The sequence below is a fragment of the Bubalus kerabau genome, chromosome 12 (assembly GCF_029407905.1).
Source record: "Bubalus kerabau isolate K-KA32 ecotype Philippines breed swamp buffalo chromosome 12, PCC_UOA_SB_1v2, whole genome shotgun sequence".
NCBI classification, from domain to species: domain Eukaryota; kingdom Metazoa; phylum Chordata; class Mammalia; order Artiodactyla; family Bovidae; genus Bubalus; species Bubalus kerabau.
The window spans coordinates 29,237,958-29,258,518 of NC_073635.1; positions in this window are offsets into that span (position 1 = coordinate 29,237,958).

Here is a 20,561-nt window from a genome sequence, read left to right on the forward strand (position 1 = left end):
TAACTAAAGAACACACACTTATGAGAATGGCCAAGATCCAGAACACTGACAACACCAAATACCATAAGGATGTGGAGCAAAAGGATTTTCATTCACCGCTCCTGGGAATTGCAAAATCATGCAGCCACATTGGAAGACAGTTTGACAGCTTCTTACAGAACTAAACATACGCTTACCATATGATACAGCAGTTGCACTCCTTGATATTTACCCAAATAAACTGAAAGCTTGCATTCACATGAAAACCTATACACATATGTTTATAGTGACTTTACTCATAATTAACAAAATTTGGAAGGCACCAAATTGTCTTTTGGTATATAAATAGATAAATGAACTATGATACTTGAGACAATAAAATACTACTCAGAACTAAAAAGATTTGAGCTATTAAACCATGAGAAAACATGAAGGAAAGTTTACATACCTTATGATTCCAAGTATATGATGTTCTGTAAAGGCAAAACTATGGAGATAGTAAAAAAAAAAAAAAATCAGTGGTGTCCAGGGGCTTAAGAGAGAGGGAAGGATAAATCAGCAGAGCGCAGAGGATATTTAGGGCAGTAAAATTACTCTGTACATCACTGTGATGGCAAGTGCATGTTAAAATACATTTGTCAAAACCCATAAAACACCAGGAGTGAACCTCAGCATAAATGATGGACTCTGGGTGCTAAAATATGTCATCATAAGTTCACTGATTGTAACAAATGCACTCTGATCAGGGATGTCAGTATTGGGCAGATTGTAAGGTGTTGGGGGAAGGGGCTATATGGGAATTCTCTGTACTTCTGGCTCATTTTTACTGTAAACATAAAACTATTCTAAGAAATAAATTTTGTTAACAACAATAAAAATTCAAATAACACAAAATTCTGTAAAGCAATTATCCTTAAAAAAAAAAAAAGATTGCATAGCAACTATGATAAAAAGTAAAAAAAAATTAAAGGGGGGAAAGAAAAAACAACTTATGGTTACCAAAGGGGAAAGGTTGGGGGAGGGGAGGGATAAATTAAGAGTTGAGGATTAACACTGATTCATTATATTCTTTGCAGCCAAAGATGGAGAAGCTCTATACAGTCAGTAAAAACAAGACTGGGAGCTGGCTGTGGCTCATATCATGAACTCCTTATTTTGAAATTCAGACTTAAATTGAAGAAAGTAGGGAAAACCACTAGACCATTCAGGTATGACTTAAATCAAATCCCTTATGATTATATAGTTGAAGTGACAAATAGATTCAAGGGATTAGATCTAATAGATGCCTGAAGAACTATGGATGGAGGTTTGTGACATTGCACAGGAGCCAGCGATCCAGACCAGCCCCAAGAAAAAGAAATGCAGAAAGGCAAAATGGTTGTCTGAGGAGGCCTGACAAATAGCTGAGAATAGAGAAAAAGGAGAAAAGGAAACATACACCCATCTGAATGCGGAGTTCCAAAGAATAGCCAGGAGAGATAAGAAAGCCTTCCTCAGTGATCAGTGCAAAGAAATAGAGGGAAACAAGAGAATGGGAAAGATTAGAGATCTCTTCAAGAAAATTAGAGATACCAAGGGAACGTTTTATGCAAAGACTGATACAATAAAGGACAGAAATGGTATGGAACAAACAGAAGCAGAAGATATGAAAAAGATGTGTTGAGAGCACACAAAAGAACTATACAAAAAAGATCTTCATGACCAAGATAACCATAATGATGTGATCACTCACCTAGAGCCAGACATCCTGGAATGCAACGTCAAATAGGCCTTAGGATCCATCACTACCGACAAAGCTAGGGGAGGTGATGAAATTCCAGTTGAGCTATTTCAAATCCTAAAAGATGATGCTGTGAAAGTGCTGCACTCAGTATGCCAGCAAATTTGGAAAACTCAGCAGTGACCACAGGACTGGAAAAGGTCAGTTTTCATTCTAATCCCAAAGAAAGGCAATGCCTAAGAATGTTCCAACTGTCACACAGTTGCACTCTTCTAACATGCTAGCAAAGTAATGCTCAAAATTCTCCAAGCAAGGCTTCAACAGTATGTGAACCGAGAGCTTCCAGATGTTCAAGCTGAATTTAGAAAAGGCAGAGGAACCAGAGATCAAATTGCCAACATCCATTGGATCATCGAAAAAGCAAGAGAGTTCAAGAAAAACATCTACTTCTGCTTTATTGACTACTCCAAAGCTTTGATTGTGTGGATCACAACAAACTGTGGAAAATTTTGAAAGAGATGGCAATACCAGACCACCTGACCTGCCTCCTCAGAAATCTGTATGCAGGTCAAGAAGCAGCAGTTAGAACCAGACATGGAACAACAGAATGGTTCCAAATTGGGAAAGGATTATGTCAAGGCTATATATTGTCACCCTGCTTATTTAACTTCTATGCAGTGTACATCAAGTGAGATGCCAGGCTGGATGAAACACAAGCTGGAATCAAGATTGCCAAGAGAAGTACCAATAACTTCAGATATGCAGATGACACCACCCTTATGGCAGAAAGAGCCTCTTGAAAGAGGAGAGTGAAATAGTTGGCTTAAAACTCAAAATTCAGGAAACTAAGATCATGGCATCCAGTCCCATCACTTCATGGCAAATAGATGGGGAAACAGTGCAAACAGTGAGAGACTTTATTTTCTTGGGCTCCAAAATCACTGAAGATGGTGACTTACAGCCATGAAATTAAAAGACACTCCTTGGAAGAGAAGCTGTGACCAATAGACAGCATATTAAAAATCAGAGACATTATTTTGTCCACAAAGGTCAATCTAGTCAAACCTATGATTTTTCCAGTAGTCATGTTTGGATGTGAAAGTTGGACTATAAAGAAAGCTGAGCACTGAAGAAATGATGTTTTTGAACTGTGGTGTTAGAGAAGACTCTTGAGAGTCCCTTGGACTGCAAGGAGATCCAACCAGTCCATCCTAAAGGCAATCAGTCCTGAATATTCATTGGAAGGACTGCTACTGAAACTGAAACTCCAATACTTTGGCCGCCTGATGCGAAGAGCTGACTCAGTTGGAAAGACTTTGATGCTGGGAAAGATTGAAGATGGGAGGAGAAGGGGACGACGGGATGAGATGGTTGGATGGCATCACTGACTCAATGGACATGAGTTTGGGTAAACTCCTGGAGTTGATGATGGACAGGGTGACCTGGCATGCTGTAGTCCATGGGGTTGCAAAGAGTTGGACACGACTGAGCAACTGAACTGAACAGTTGATCAACAATGTTGTATTACTTTCAGGTGTATAGCAAAGTGATTCAGTTATACATCAATCTGTAGCTATTTTTTTTCAGAATCTTTTCCCTTATACATTTTTAGAGAATATGGAGCAGAGTTTTCTGTGCTATATAGTAGATCTTTTTTGGTTATCTATTTTAAATATCTTAGTATATATATGTCAATCCGAAACTCTCAATTTGTCTCTTCTCTCCACTTTTCCCCTTTGGTAATCATAAGTTCATTTTCTGAGTGTGTTTCTGTTTTGTAGTAAGCTTATTTGTATCTTTTTTTTTTTAGATTGCTCTTACAAGTGAAATTGTATTTCACTTATGGTATTTGTCTTTGTCTGTCTGACTGATGTAATACCATAATCTCCAGGTCCATCCCTGTTGCACTAATGGTATTTCATTCTTTTTAATTGCTGAGTAGTATTCCATTGGATATATATATCCCATCTTCTTTATCCATTCTTCTGTCCATGGGTGATTAGGTTGCTTCTGTCTCCTAGCTGTTGTTAACAATGTGGCAGAACAATAGGATGCATGATTTTTTGAAGCCATGGATTCCTCCAGATACATGCCCAGGAGTGTGATTGCTGGATCATATGGTAGCTCTGTTTTTAGTTTTTGAAGGAGCCTCCATACTGTTCTCCATAGTAGCTGCACCAATTTACATTCCCACCAACAGTGTAGGAGGGTTCCCTTTCTCCACACCCTCTCCTGCACTTATTTGTAGACTTTTAAAAACATTTATATTTATTTAACTTTTGGCTGCACTGGGTCTTCATTGCTGAGTGCAAGCTTTCTCTAGTTTCAGTGAGCAGAGGCTACTCTTGTTGCAGTCCTTGGGCTTCTCATTGTGGGGGCCTCTCGTGGAGCACGGGCTTGAGGCTCATGAGCTCTAGAGCACTGGCTCAGTTAGCTATGGTCCATGGGCTCATTTGCCCCAGGGCATGTGGAATCTTCCTGGACCAGGGATCAAACCCATTTTTGCTGCACTGACAGGTGGATTCTTTTTTTTGGCTCTGCTGGGTTTTTGTTGTGGGTTCTCTCTAGTTGTGGTTGGTGAGCAGGGGCTACTCCCCATTTTGGTGTGCAGGCATTGAGGTGGCTTCTCGTTGGTGGAGCATGAGCTCTAGGTGTAAGGGCTTCAGTAGTTGCAGCGTGAGAGCTCAGTAATTGTGGCGCATGGGCTTAGTTGATCCGAGGCATTCCCAGACCAGGGATCAAATTTGTGTCCATGGCAGGTGGACTGTTATCCACTGGACCACCAGAGAAGTCTGGCAGGTGGATTCCTAAGTGCTGGACTACCGGAGAAGTCCTGTTTGTAGACTTTTTGATGATGGTCATTCTGACCAGGGTGAGGTGATATTTCATAGTTTTTAAAAAATATTTTAATTTTATTGAAGTATAGTTGATTTACAATGTTGTGATAGCCTGAAGTGTACAGCACAGTGACCCAGTTACACATACACATATATTCATTTCCTCACAGACTCCCATTCAAATAAGCCACATAGAGTACTGATTAGAGCTCCCCATGCTGTACAGTAGGGTCCCTGCTGGCCATCCATCCCATAAGTAGTAGACTGTGTGTGTCCCTCCCAAACTCCTGATCCATCCCTCCCCATCCCTGTATTTGTTTCCCTCATCATCTTGGCAATCACAAATCTGTTCTTGATATCTGTAAGTCATTTTCTGTTTTATAAATACATTCATTTGCATCATTTTAAAAAAAGTTAGATTCCACATATAAGTGATATCGTATAATTTTCTTTTTCTGTCTGACAATATGGTCATTTGGTAATGTCTAAGTCCATCCGTGATTTTGCAAATGGCATTTTTTTTAATGGCTGAGTAATATTCCATTGTATATATGTACCGCATCTGTGTTCATTCCTCTGTCAGTGGGCATTAAGTTTGCTTCTGTATCTTGTCTATAGTAAATAGTGCAGCAGTGAAGTCTGGGCTGCATGTATATTTGGGAATTATGGTTTTCTCTGGGTATATATCTAGAGTAGGATTGCTGGGTCATGTGATAGTTCTATTTTTAGTTTTTGAAGGAATCTTCATATTGTTCCCCATAGTGGCTGTATCAGTTTACATTCCCACCAACACTGTAACAGGATTCTCTTTTCTTCACATCTTCTCCAGCATTTATTATTTGAAGATATATTGATGATGGCATTTCTGACTGGTGTGTGGTGATAACCTCATTATAATTTTGATTTGCATTTCTCTAAAAAAGAGCTTCATGATGCAGATAATCATGATGGTGTGATCACTCACCTCGAGCCAGACATCCTGGAATGTGAAGTCAAGTGGGCCTTAGGAAGCATCACTATGAACAAAGCTAGTGGAGGTGATGGAATTCCAGTTGAGCTATTTCAAATTCTGAAAGATGTTGCTGTTAAAGTGTTGCACTCGATATGCCAGCAAATTTGGAGAACTCAGCAGTGGCCACAGGACTGGAAAAGGTCAGTTTTCATTCCAGTCCCAAAGAAAGGCAATGCCAAAGAATGCTCAAACTACCACACAATTGCACTCATCTCACACACCAGTAAAGTAATGCTTAAAATTCTCCAAGCCAGGCTTCAGCAATACGTGAACCGTGAACTTCCTGATGTTCAAGCTGGTTTTAGAAAAGGCAGAGGAACCAGAGATCAAATTGCCAACATCTGCTGGATCATGGAAAAAGCAAGAGAGTTCCAGAAAAACATCTATTTCTGCTTTATTGACTATGCCAAAGCCTTTGACTGTGTGGATCACAATAAACTGTGGAAAATTCTGAAAGAGATGGGAATACCAGACCACCTGACCTGCCTGTTGAGAAACATATATGCAAGTCAGGAAGCAACAGTTAGAACTGGATATGGAACAACAGACTGGTTCCAAATAGGAAAAGGAGTACGTTAAGACTATATTGTTACCCTGCTTATTTAACTTCTATGCAGAGTACATCATGAGAAAGGCTGGGCTGGAAGAAGCACAAGCTGGAATCAAGAGTGCCGGGAGAAGTATCAGTAACCTTAGATATGCAGATGACACCACCGTTATGGCAGGAAGTGAAGAGGAACTAAAACGCTTCTTGATGAAAGTGAAAGAGGAGAGTGAAAAAGTTGGCTTAAAGCTCAACATTCAGAAAACTAAGTTCATGTCATCTGGTCCCATCACTTCATGGGAAATAGATGGGAAAACAGTGGAAACAGTATCAGACTTTATTTTTGGGGCTCCAAAATCACTGCAGATGTTGATTGCAGCCATAAAATTAAAAGACGCTTACTCCTTGGAAGGAAAGTTATGACCAACCTAGGTAGCATATTAAAAAGCAGAGATATTACTTTGCCAACAAAGGTCCGTCTAGTCAAGGCTATGGTTTTTCCAGTAGTCATGTATGGATGTGAGAATTGGACTGTGAAGAAAGCTGAGCGCTGAAGAATTGACGCTTTTGAACTGTGATGTTGGAGAAGACTCTTGAGAGTCCCTTGGACTGCAAGGAGATCCAACCAGTCCATCCTAAAGGAGATCAGTCCTGGGTGTTCATTGGAAGGACTGATGCTGAGGCTGAAACTCCAATCCTTTGGCCACCTCATGCGAAGAGTTGACTCATTGGAAAAGACCCTGATGCTGGGAGGGATTGGGGGCAGGAGGAGAAGAGGACGATAGAGGATGGGATGGCTGGATGGCATCACCAACTTGATGGACATGAGTTTGAGTGAACTCCAGGTGTTGGTGATGGACAGGGAGGCCTGGTGTGCTGTGATTCATGGGGTAGCAAAGAGTTGGACATGACTGACCGACTGAACTGAACTGAATAACTAGTGATATTGAATATATATTATCATGTGCCTGTTGACTGTATGTCTTTTTTGGAGAAATGTCTGTTTAGGTCTTCTGCTTATGTTTTGAGTCAGTTGTTTGTTTTTTATATTGAACTGCAAGAGCTGATTGTATATTTTGGAGATTAATCCCTTGTCAGTTGCTTCATTTACAAATAATTTCTCCTAAGGATTGTCTTTTCATCTTGTTTACGGTTTACTTTACTCTGCAAAAGCTTTTAAATTATACTTGGTGTCGTTTGTTTATTTTTGTTTTTATTTTCATTACTGTGGGAGGTGGGTCCAAAAAGATCTTGCTGTGATTTATGTCAAAGACTGTTCTGCCTATGTTTTCCTGTAAGAGTTTTATAGTGTCCAGCCTTACAAAGATATTTAATCCATTTTGAGTTTTTATTTTTCTGTTTGGTATTATAGAGTGTTCTAATTTCATTCTTTTACATGTAGCTGTCCAGTTTTCCCAGAACCATTTATTGAAGAGCCTGTCTTTTCTCCATTGTATATCCTTGCCTCCTTTATCATAGATTAGGTGGCCATGGGTGCCTGGGCTTATCTTTGGATTTCAGTCCTGTTCCATTGTTCTCTCTGTCTTGATTTTAATGCCAGTAACATACTGTCTTGATTACTGTAGATTTGTAGTACAGTATGAAGTCAGGGAGCCTGATTTCTCCACCTCTGTTTTTCTTTCTCAAGGTTGCTTTGGCTGTTCAGGATCTATTGCGCTTCTGTACAAATTATTAAGTTTTTTATTTTAATTCTGTGAAAAATGCTGTTGGTAATTTGATAGGGATTTCATTTAATCTGTAGATTGCTTTGGGTAATATAATTATTTTCACAATAGTGATTTTTCCAGTCCATAAAACATGGTGCTGTTGCTGCTGCTAAGTCGCTTCAGTTGTGTCCGACTCTGTTCGATCCCATAGACGGCAGCCTACCAGGCTCCCCCGTCCCTGGGATTCTCCAGGCAAGAACACTGGAGTGGGTTGCCATTTCTTTCTCCAATGCATGAAAGTGAAAAGTGAAAGTGAAGTCGCTCAGTCGTATCTGACTCTAGCGACCCCATGGACTGCAGCCTCCGTCCATGGGATTTTCCAGGCAAGAGTACTGGAGTCGGGTGCCATTGCCTTCTCCGATAAAACATGGTATATCTCATCATTTGTTTGTTTCATCTATGATTTCTTTCATCAATATCTTACCGTTTTCTGAGTAAAGGTCTTTTGTATCCTTAGGTAAGTTTATTCCTAGGCACTTGATTCTTTTTGTTGCATTGGTAAATGGGATTGTTTGATTTGTTTTTGTAGGTCTTTTCTTTCTTCCTTCTCTCTATGGTTCTCTTGTGATTTGAGAGCTATATTTAGTGTTGTTTGGATTGCTTTTTGTTTTTTGTGTGTGTATCTCTTGCCGATTTTTGATTTGTGGTTACCATGAGGTTTAAAATTTTTTGTTATGATTAAAGTCACATAATAAAAAAACATAGTATTTTAACCATATTTAACTATATACTTCAGTGGTACTAAGTACATTTACATTGTTGTGCAACTCTCATCATCACTCATCCCCCCAATTTTTCACCTTCTTAAACTGAAACTCTGTCCCCATTAAACACTAACTCCACATTCCCCCTCCATAGATCCCATTCCCTCCATCCCGTGGCCTCTGGTATCTATCAGTGTGCTTTCTGACTCTATGAATTTGACTATTCTAGATATCTTATATAAGTGGAATCAAATAGTATTTATCTGTATTTCTGCTTTGCAAACAGATTCATCTGTACCATTTCTCTAGATTCCACGTATGCATTAATATGATACTTGTTTTTCTCTTTCGGACTTATTTCACTCTGTATGACAGGATCTAGGCCCATCCACATCTCTGCAGATGGCACAATTTCATTTCTTTTCATGACTGAGTAATAGTCCATTGTCTATATCTACAACATCTTTATCCATTCCTCTGTCTATGGACTCTGAGGTAGTTGACTATTGTAAATAAAGTTGCAGTGAACATGGGGGTGTATGTATCTTTTGGAATTAAGGTTTACTTACACACACACACACACACACACACACACAGTATATACCCAGTAGTGGGATTGCTGGGTCATAACATAGTTCTATTTTTAATTTTTTAAGAAACTTCCATACGGTTCTCTGTAGTGGTTGTATCAGTTGACAACAGATGGCCATTCTGATTGGAGTGAGATGATACCTTATTGTGATTTTGACTTGCATTTCTCTGATAATTAGAGATGTTGAGCATCTTTCCATGAGTTTTTTGGCCATTTGTATTGTCCTCTTTGGAGAAAAGTTTTATTTTGGATTTCTGCCTAAATATTTTTTAAAAATGTTCATTAACTCAGCTTCATTTTATTAAATATCAAGACATAGTTATATTACAAAACTGTATCACATAAAATTCTATTAAAAAAAGGGTTTTATAGTTTATTTTTGCTTCTAAGTCACTTCAGTCGTGTCTGACTCTGTGCAACCCCAGAGACGGCAGCCCACCAGGCTCACCCGTCCCTGGGATTCTCCAGTCAAGAACACTGGAGTGGGTTGCTATTTCCTTCTCCAATGCATGAAAGTGAAAAGTGAAAGTGAAGTCGCTCAGTCGTGTCCGACTCTTAGTGACCCCTTGGACCGCAGCCTACCAGGCTCCTCCATCCATGGGATTTTCCAGGCAAGAGTACTGGAGTGGGGTGCCATTGCCTTCTCCGAGTTTATTCTTATGGTTTGTTAAATGTTTCTTGCCAGTGAATTGCATTTAATAAAATACACTTGATTCTAAGGCATACTGAATGTAATATCATGCCCTATGTTTCATCATTGTGTATATTATTGTATATACACACAATCACAAATGCTTACATATATATGCACATATATATATACATGCACATACATATATCCACACATGCATATTTATGAAGATAAATATATTTGTTGTTGTTTAGTCACTCAGTCATGTCCAACTCTTTGTGACCTCATGCACTGCAGCATGCCAGGCTTTCCTGTCCTTCACTATCTCCTGGAGCTTGCAGAAACTCATGTCCATTGAGTCAGCGATGCCATGCAACCATCTTGTATTCTTTATTCCCTTCTCCTCCTGCCTTCGGTCTTTCCCAACATCAGGATCTTTTCCACTGAGTTAGCTTTTCCCATCAGGTGGCCAAAGTATTAAAGTTTCAGCGTCAGTTCTTCTAATGAATATTCAGGATTGATTTTCTTTAGGATTGACTGGTTTGATCCCCTTGCAGTCCAAGGGACTCTCAGGAGTCTTTTCCAATACCACAGTTCAAGAGGATCAGCATTCAGCCATCTTTATGGTCCAACTCTCACATCTGTAGATGACTACTGGAAAAACTGTAACTTTGATTAGAAAAACTTTTGTCAGCAAAGCGATGTCTCTTCTTTTTAATACGCTATCTAGGTTGGTCATAGCATTTCTTCGAAGGAGCAAGTGTCTTTTAATTTCATGGCTGCAGTCACTATCTGCAGTGATTTTGGAGTCCAAGAAAATAAAATCTGTCAGTGTTTGTATTGTTTCCCTATCTATTCACTATGAAGTGATGGGACTGGATGCCATGGTATTCATTTTTTGAATGTTGAGTTTTAAGCTAGATTTTTCACTCTCTTCTTTCACTTTCATCCAGAGGCTCTTTAGTTCTTCTTCGCTTTCTGCCATAAGGGTGGTGTCATCTGCATATATGAGGTTATTGGTATTTCTCCCGGCAGTCTTGATTGCAGCATGTATTTAATCCAGCCTAGTGTTTCCCATGATGTGCTCTGCATATGAGTTAAATGAGCAGGATGACAATATACAGCCTTGATGTACTCCTTTCCCAATTTGGAACCAGTCCATTGTACCATATCTGGTTCTAACTGTTGCTTCTTGACTTGCATACAGGTTTTGCAAGAGGCATGTAAGGTGACCTGGTATTCCCATCTCTTTAAGATTTTTTCCAGTTTGTTGTGATATACACAGTCAAAGGCTTTAGCTTTCTCAATGAAGCAGAAATAGATGTTTTTCTGGAATTCTCTTGCTTTTTGTATGATCCAACAGATGTTGGCAATTTAATCTCTGGTTCCTCTGCCTTTTCAAAATCCATATTGAATATCTGGAAGTTCATGGTTCGTGTACTGTTGAAGCCTGGCTTGGAGAATTTTGAGCATTACTTTGCTAGCATGTGAGATGAGTGCAGTTGTACAGTAGTTTGAACATTCTTTGGCATTGCCCTTCTTTGGGATTGGAATGAAATCTGGTCTATTCCTGTGGCCACTGCTGAGTTTTCCATATTTGCTTGCATATTGAGTGCATCACTTTAACAGCATCATTTTTCAGGATTTGAAATAGATCAGCGATAATTCCATCACCTCCACTAGCTGTGTTCATAGTGATGCTTCATAAGACTTACTTGGCTTTGCACTCCAAGATGTCTGGCTCTAGGTGAATGATCACACCATGATGGTTCATGAAGATCTTCTCTGTATACTACTTCTGTGTATTCTTGCCACCTCTTCTTAATATCTTCTGCTTCTGTTAGGTCCATACTATTTCTGTCCTTTATTCTGCCAGTCTTTGCATGAAATGTTTCCTTGGTATTTCTAATTCTCTTAAAGAGATCTCTAGACTTTCCCATTCTATTGTTTTCCTGTATTTCTTTGCATTGATCACTGAGGAAGGCTTTCTTATATCTCCTTACTGTTCTCTGGGTCTTTGTATTCATTTGGGTATATCTGTCCCTTTCTCCTTTGCCTTTAGCTTCTCTTTGATTCTTAGCTATTTGTCTGTCCTCCTCAGACAACCATTTTGCCTTTTTTTTTTTTTCCCCTTGGGGCTGGTCTTGATCACTGCCTCCTGTACGATGTCACAAACCTCCATCCATAGTTCTTCAGGCACCTGTCTATCAGTGCTAATCCCTTGAATCTATTTTTCACTTTCACTGTATAATCTTAGGGATTTGGTTTAGATCATACCTGAATGGCCTCATGGTTTTCTCTACTTTATTCAGTTTGAGCCTGAATTTTAGAAACTCTAAATAAAACTTTAAATCACTAGTTTTTGAAAATATAGAATACACTCTGTTAGAGTTAATAATGTTAGATATTTTACCTAATCAGAATGGCCAGTTATTTAACAGTCAAAGATTTTCTAAGAGTTTACATTAGGTAAAATGCAGTTCATTGTCAGGAAAAGTACTGAAATTGTTCTGGGGGAGTAACTTTGAGAAGATAGTATCAATGATTCAGATTAACTCTATTGACATATACAAGTTTATTCCTGTTTTTATTGGCATTTTACTTATTTAAATTATTGAGGTATAATTGCTTTACATTGTTGTGTTAGTTTTTGCTGTACAGCAAAGTAAATCTGCTATATGTATTTATTTGTATATATACACACACACATATTCTCCTCGCTCTTGCACCTTTTCTTCTGTTTCTGCCTTCCCGGGTCATTACAGAGCACCAAGCTGAGCTCTCTTTGGTATACAATAGCTTTCCTCTAGCTATCTGTTTTACACATGGTAGTGTATATATGTCAATCCTCCTCTCACAATTCATCACACCCTCCCTGTCCCCTTTGTATCTACATGTCTTTTCTCTACATCTGTGTCTCTGTTGCTGCATTGCATATAGGTTCATTTCTACCATGTTTCTAGATAACACATATAAGTGTTAATGTACAATGTTTTTCTCTTTCTGACTTACATCACTGCATATGACAGATTCTAGATGTATTCATATTATTACAAAGGACCCAGTTTTTTTTCTTTTTTATGACTGAGTAATTTTCTCATTGTATTCATGTAGCAAATCTTTTTTTTTTTTTTTTTTGTAGCACATCTTCATTCATCTGTCGATGGACATTTAGGTTGCTTCTGTTTCCGGGCTATTATAAATAGTACTGTAATGAACATTGAGGTACATGTATCTTTTTTTTTTTTTTTTTTTATTTTTAAACTTTACATAACTGTATTAGTTTTGCCAAATATCAAAATGAATCCACCACAGGTATACATGTGTTCCCCATCCTGAACCCTCCTCCCTCCTCCCTCCCCATTCCATCCCTCTTGGTCGTCCCAGTGCACCAGCCCCAAGCATCTAGTATCGTGCATCGAACCTGGACTGGCAACTCATTTCATACATGATATTTTACATGTTTCAATGCCATTCTCCCAAATCTTCCCACCCTCTCCCTCTCTCACAGAGTCCATAAGACTGTTCTATACATCAGTGTCTCTTTTGCTGTCTCGTACACAGGGTTATTGTTACCATCTTTCTAAATTCCATATATATGCATTAGTATACTGTATTGGTGTTTTTCTTTCTGGCTTACTTCACTCTGTATAATAGGCTCCAGTTTCATCCACCTCATTAGAACTGATTCAAATGTATTCCTTTTAATGGCTGAGTAATACTCCATTGTGTATATGTACCACAGCTTTCTTATCCATTCATCTGCTGATGGACATCTAGGTTGCTTCCATGTCCTGGCTATTATAAACAGTGCTGCAATGAACATTGGTGTACACGTGTCTCTTTCCCTTCTGGTTTCCTCAGTGTGTATGCCCAGCAGTGGGATTGCTGGATCATAAGGCAGTTCTATTTCCAGTTTTTTAAGGAGTCTCCACACTGTTCTCCATAGTGGCTGTACTAGTTTGCATTCCCACCAACAGTGTAAGAGGGTTCCCTTTTCTCCACACCCTCTCCAGCATTTATTACTTGTAGACTTCTGGATAACAGCCATTCTGACTGGTGTGAAATGGTACCTCATAGTGGTTTTGATTTGCATTTCTCTGATAATGAGTGATGTTGAGCATCTTTTCATGTGTTTGTTAGCCACCTGGATGTCTTCTTTGGAGAAATGTCTATTTAGTTCTTTGGCCCATTTTTTGATTGGGTTGTTTATTTTTCTGGAGTTGAGCTGTAGTAGTTGCTTGTATATTTTTGAGATTAGTTGTTTGTCAGTTGCTTCATTTGCTATTATTTTCTCCCATTCTGAAGGCTGTCTTTTCACCTTGCTAATAGTTTCCTTTAATGTGCAGAAGCTTTTAAGGTTAATTAGGTCCCATTTGTTTATTTTTGCTTTTATTTCCAATATTCTGGGAGGTGGGTCATAGAGGATCCTGCTGTGATGTATGTCGGAGAGTGTTTTGCCTATGTTCTCCTCTAGGAGTTTTATAGTTTCTGGTCTTACGTTTAGATCTTTAATCCATGTTGAGTTTATTTTTGTGTATGGTGTTAGAAAGTGTTCTAGTTTCATTCTTTTACAAGTGGTTGTCCAGATTTCCCAGCACCACTTGTTAAAGAGATTGTCTTTAATCCATTGTATATTCTTGCCTCCTTTGTCAAAGATAAGGTGTCCATATGTGCGTGGATTTATCTCTGGGCTTTTTATTTTGTTCCATTGATCTATATATCTGTCTTTGTGCCAGTACCATACTGTCTTGATGACTGTGGCTTTGTAGAAGAGCCTGAAGTCAGGTAGGTTGACTCCTCCAGTTCCATTCTTCTTTCTCAAGATAGCTTTGGCTATTCGAGGTTTTTTGTATTTCCATACAAATTGTGAAATTATTTGTTCTAGCTCTGTGAAGAATACTGTTGGTAGCTTGATAGGGATTGCATTGAATCTATAAATTGCTTTGGATAGTATACTCATTTTCATTATATTGATTCTTCCAATCCATGAACATGGTATATTTCTCCATCTATTAATGTCCTCTTTGATTTCTTTCACCAGTGTTTTATAGTTTTCTATATATAGGTCTTTAGTTTCTTTAGGTAGATATATTCCTAAGTATTTTATTCTTTCTGTTGCAGTGGTGAATGGAATTGTTTCCTTAATTTTTCTTTCTGTTTTCTCATTATTAGTGTATAGGAATGCAAGGGATTTCTGGGTGTTGATTTTATATCCTGCAACGAGTGCAGCACTTTCATAGCATCATCTTTAAGGATTTGAAATAGCTCAACTGGAATTCCATCACCTCCACTGGGTGTGTTTGTAGAGCTGCATCCTAAGGCCCACTTGACTTCATATTCCAGGATGTCTGGCTCTAGGTTGAGTGATCATACCTCGTGGTTATCTGGGTCATGAAGATCTTTTTTGTACAGTTCTTCTGTGTATTGTTGCCACCTCTTCTTAATAGCTTCTGCTTCTGTTAGATCTATGCCGTTTCTGTCCTGTATGGTGCCCATTTTTGCATGAAACGTTCCCTTGGTATCTAATTTTCTTGAAGAGATTTCTAGTCTTTCCCATTCTGTTGGTCAATAATATTCTGTTGCAAAATTTAAAGTTGCTGAGAAATTAACTCTTAAAAGTTCTCATCAGAAGAAACAAATTTTTTTGTAATTTTCTGTGGTGACAGATGGTAAATAGACTTACTGGGGTGATCATTTTGCAGTGCCACAGGTGTCAAATCATTATGTTGTATACCTGAAACTAATGTATGTCAGTCATACCTTTTGTTGCTGTTGTTTAGTCCCTCAGTCATGTCTGACCCTGTGAGACCCCACTGACTGTAGCCCACCAGGCTCCTCTGTCCATGGAATTCTCCAGGCAAAAATACTGGAGTGGGTTGTCGTGCCCTCCTCCAGGGGATTTTCCCAACCCAGGGATTGAACCCTTGTTTTCTACATTGGCAGGCAGATTCTTTACCTCTGAGTCATCAGGGAAGACCCAATTATACCTTAATAGAAATACAAAAGAAAGGTGTGGGAAAGCTGCAGATAATGGGAATTTGAAATTATCAAGGAGCATAAATTGTATTTTAGGATTGACTGATAGCACTGAGGGCTCATTTTGAGGTTTAGCACTCTTAATTAGGCTTGGTTACAGTTGTATTCTAGTAATATCATAGTTCAGCATGTGTACATATGGAAAGGTGTGAACTAGTTGAGTAAGATGGGGGAAAGATATTTTTGAGTGTCAGCAAGGGGCTGATTATAATCCATGAAATTTAACTTGTTCAAAAGTGGAGTGAAGGTAGGTGGTGGGTAGTGGCAAAAGCAATGAGGTCTACAGATCCATTATGCATGATAGGAGAAGAAATGCTAGAGAGGATAGGGTTCCAGAGTTAAAGGGGCCTGGAAGTGAGTGAGTGAGTGAGATGCTTAAACATGAGATTCTAGAGCTGTTGCTATGGGTAGGATTTTGGTATACTATGAAGCTGAGTGAGCTTCCCAGGTGGCTCAATGGTAAAAAAAAAAAAAAAAAAAAATCTGCCTGCCAATGTAGGAGACTCGGGTTTGATCCCTAGGTTGGGAAGATCCCCTGGAGAAGGAAATGGCAACCCACTCCAGTATTCTTCCCTGGGAAATCCCTTGGACAGAGGAGCTTGATGGGCTGCTGTCCATGGGGTCACAAAAAGTCAGACACGACTGAGTGACTGAGCATGCATGTACATGAAATTGGGTGGCCAAGTTGGGACAGAGGGAAGCAGAGATTCCTGGAGGTAAGAAAGTTAAAGCCGAGAGGAAAAAGATACTGTTTAGGTTAGCCATGAGAATGTTGCAGTCCCTGGGAATGATATCAGGCATTTTAGAGGAAGACAGTGAGCAATAAGCTATGGTTTTAGGTCAGCTGTTCTCAGCCACAGCTGCAACTTAAAATCCTCCAAGGAACTTTATAAGTAACCATGTTTGGGCGCTATCCTAAGGGTTTAGTTTAAGGAATCTGGAGTGGGACCTGGGCTATAGTGTTTTGAAAGTTTCCCCAATGACTCTAATGTGCTCTGACGTTCACAGACCACTGCTGTGTATGATCAGGATGGTGATGGGCTTGAGGAAGGAGGATGGTTAGTGCAGCTGGGCAGTGTGAGTTTTAAAGTGTCTGGACAGTTTGAAATAGAAATATGGAGAGATGGGTTGGAAATCTTAGAAGGGAACAAGGAGGAACTTTGTCAGTCTTCTGGCCCAGCCAGTAACTCCTAGAAGCCAGTGGCAAGTGGCCAGCATTCTTGGAACCCAATGTTAACATACTGTTTTAGAGCAAGAGTTTGCTGTTAAAAGCTATTCTGGGCTAGGGGAGATGGTGACAGAGAAGGAAACGTCTGACAGGAAACTGTTCTTTTAGTGTACTGTGTGAATTCTAGTCACTAACTTCTGGTGACCTCAAATGCTAAACAAAGTAACAGTGACAAATTTAGTGTTGAATCACACAAACACCCTCTGTGGAAAAATGATGGCGGCATGAACTTTACTGGAGAGTAAATTTCTCCTAATTCAATGACTTTCAAAGTGAGATGGTTATTAAAATGCTAGTTTGATGGACCTTGCTCTGGATTTACCCGAGTGGGTACTTTTGATGACTTTTGACTCTGGTGATTCTTAGGTTCAAGAACCATCAAAGAATGTTTCAGTCTTGGCAGTGGATTAGAATTACTTAGGGAACTTGAAACAGCCCTGGAGTCGTATACGTTGGGCCAGTTAAATCAATCTCTGGAGGAGTGGAGTGGGGCATTGTTTTTTTAGTTCCCTGCACAATTTAATGTGCAACTAAGATTTCAAACTCATTGCTCTACACTCTGATTCTTACAGGAGAGACAGGTGTGTATCCTATTTTTCCCTCAGAAGCTGTATATTATCATATCTATGTTTATAAACTTCTCACTCACACGCTCACACATCCACCCATTTGCTCATCTGCCTTGTCTTGGGTGTCTGATTTGGCATCTCAGAGTTAATGTGTGATAGTAAAGCTTGATTTCCACTTCCCAAATGTCCACTTTCTCGTCTTGGTAAGCAGGCACTCTATTTTCTAGTTATTTGGGCCAGATTTTAGAGTTGCTGACATTTCTATGTGTCATCATCAAGTTCCGTTAGCTCGATCTCTGAAATATGTCCAGAGTAGACTCATTTCTGATCACCTCCGTTGCTACCGTTGCCAACATGTCTCATGATTGCACTGTGGCAATAGTCTTTTAACTAGTCTTCCCATTTCTGCCATTTTATAGTCTACTTTGCATATAGCAGCCAGAGCGGTCCTTTTTTTTTTTAAAAACAAATGTATTTATTTTTGGCTGTGCTGGATCTTCGTTGCTGTGTGTGCTTTTCTCTAGTCGTGGCCGGCCCACGCTCTAGTTGTGGTGCACGGCTTCTCATTCCTGTGGCTTCTCTTACTGCAGAGCACAGACTCCAGGGCGCGTGGGCTTCAGTAGTTGTGGCACACGTGCTTAGTTGCACCAGGGCCTGTGGAGTCTTCCTGGTCCAGGGACTGAATCTGTATCTCCTGCATTGGCAGGCAGATTTTTTTTTCTCTTGGAGGATAATTGCTATACAATGTTGTAGTGGTCTCTGCCATACATCAGCATGAATCAGTCAAAATTATATACATATATCCCTCCCTTCTGAGCCTCCCTCCCAACCCCATCCCACCCCTCTAGTCATCACAGAGAGTCAGGCTGGACTCTCTGTGCTGTTCGGCAGCTTCCCGCCAGCTATCTAGGTACACATGATAGTGTGTATATGTCAATGCTACTTTCTCAGTTTGTCCTCCCCTCTCTTCTCCCAGTGTGTCCATCCCTAGTTGTGGCAGGGCAGACTGTTCTCTACGTCTGCGTCTCCATTTCTTCTCTATAAATAGGTTCACTAGATAGAATCAGTCATTTTAGATTCCACATATATATATACATTAATATATGATATTTTCTCTTTTTGACCTACTTCACTCTGTATAACAGGCTTTGGCAGGCAGTCTTAACCACTGGATCACCAGGGAAGTCCCAGAGTGATCCTTTTTAAAAAAATTATTTTTTTGTGGTTTAAAAAAAAAAAAAATATATATATATATATAACATGAAGTTTACCATCTAAGTACACAATTGAGTGACATTAAGTATATTCACCATGTTGTGTAATGATCACCACTATTTCAAGAATTTTTTCATCATTCCAAGAAGAGAGATCCTTTTAAAACATAGGTCAGAGGTCAGAGGGTGTCACTGCTGTGCCTCCCAACATCCAGTGGCTCTTCATTTCACTCAGGAAAGGCCCAGATTCTTCCTGGGCCACATGACCCTTTGTGCCACCGTCTGGCCACTCGCCTCTACACTCAGATCACTCAGGTTTCTGGCTTCCTTTCTGTCCCTTCAGCAGGGGATCAAGCTCCTGCTTCAGGCTCTTTGCACTTGCTTCTCTCTTTTCTGGATCATTCTTCCCTCAGATATCTATTCTGTGTCCTCACTTCATTCACACTTGCTTAAATACTATATTAGAAAGGTTTCTCTGACCCCTTTTCTGACCCAGAACCATATCCCAGTTACTCTGTCCTGTTTTTTTGTTCTTCATGGCCTGGCATAGATAAAACAAGCTCATCTTCTCCATGAAAACATAAAATCCTTGAGGACAGGGATGTATCTGTTTTGGTATCTGCAGTATCCCCCAAAACAGTGCCTAGCTCAGAAAACTGATATGTGATAAATATTTGCTGAATAAAAGAAAAAGCTCAGCTCATGATAGGCATTCACATAGTAATTGATTCTGAGTAAGTGTATAAAAAAGCTTTAAAAAGCCTCCAATTTTAATGATATATAATTAAGATGCTGTAAAACCACCCATGGATACTGACGTGAATTCATGTTTTTTGGACAGATATTTAGAAGCAGGTGTAAGTAACTAATACAAGCAGTCTGGAGGTCCCCTTATTTTTTGTTTAATTTGCTTTTAAATTTTATATTGGAATATATTTGATTTATAATGTTTTAGTTTCTGGTGTACAGCAGAGTGTTTTAGTTATACATGTCCATATATCTATTCTTTTTCAAGTTCCTAACCCATTTAAGTTATTAAAGAGTCCTGAGTAGAGTTCCGGTGCTATACACTAGGTTCCCATTGTTTATGTTTTATATACAGTAGTGTGTATATGTTGACCTCAAACTCCTAATATATTCCTCTCCACCCAGATTTTCTCTTTCTTAACCATAAGTTTGTTTTCAAAGTCTGTGAGTCTGTTTCATTTTTGTAAATAAGTTCCTTTGTATCTTTTTTTTTTTTTAGATTCCACATGTAAGTGATAACATATGATATTTGCCTTTTCTCTGTCTGACTTAGTATGATAATCTCTAGGTCCATCCATGTTGATGCAAATAGCATTATTTCATTCTAGTGTATGACTGAATAGTATTCAGTTGTGTATATATACTGCAACTTTATCCATTTATCTATCGATGGACACTTAGTTTGCTTTCATATCTTGTGCTACAATGAACGTTGGGGTACACATATCTTTTCAAAGTATGGTTTTCTCTACACATATGCCCAGGAGTGGGATTGTAGGATCATATAGTAGCTCTATTTTTAGTTTCCTAAGGAACCTCCATACTGTTCTCCATAGTGCTGTTCCAATTTACATTCCCACCAACAGTGTAGGAGGCTTTCCTTTTCTCCACACCCTCTCCAGCGTTTATTTTCTTATTCTTCTAAGGGAACCCTGTTTAAAAAGTTTTTTATATTTATTATTTATTTTTGGCTGTGCTGGGTCTTTGTTGCTGTGTGGGCTTTTCTCATTCCAGAGAG